The sequence below is a fragment of the Myotis davidii genome, unplaced genomic scaffold (assembly GCF_000327345.1).
Source record: "Myotis davidii unplaced genomic scaffold, ASM32734v1 scaffold269, whole genome shotgun sequence".
Lineage (NCBI taxonomy): Eukaryota > Metazoa > Chordata > Mammalia > Chiroptera > Vespertilionidae > Myotis > Myotis davidii.
In genome coordinates, this window is record NW_006383008.1 from 3,449,255 (window position 1) to 3,449,776 (window position 522).

The window sequence follows — 522 nt, forward strand, 5'->3', positions numbered from 1 at the left end:
AAGTGTTTGAATTTATTTGATTTTTTATTGTAGTTTATTTCTAATATTATGCCATTGTGGTCTGAGAAGATGCTTGATATAGTTTTAATCTTCTTGAATTTGGAGAGACTTTATCTGTGAGACAATATGTGGTCTGTCAAAAATGTCCCATGAACACTTGAGAAGAATGTATATTCCATGGGTTTGGGGTGAAATGTTTTGAAGATTTCAATTAAGTCCATCTGATTTAGTGAGTCATTTAGGATTGCTGTTTCTTTACTGATTTTCTGTCTAGAGCACTGATTCTCAACCTTCCTAATGCTGCGACCATTTAATACAGTTCCTCATGTTGTGGTGACCCTCAATTTCATTGTTACAAATTGAACATAATTAAAGCATAGTGGTTAATCACAAAAACAATAAGTAATTATGTATGTGTTTTCCGATGGTCTTAGTCCGACCACCAAAGGGGTCGCGACACACAGGTTGAGAACCACTGGTCTAGAGGATTTATGCAGTGATGACAGTGGGGAAAACATTTCC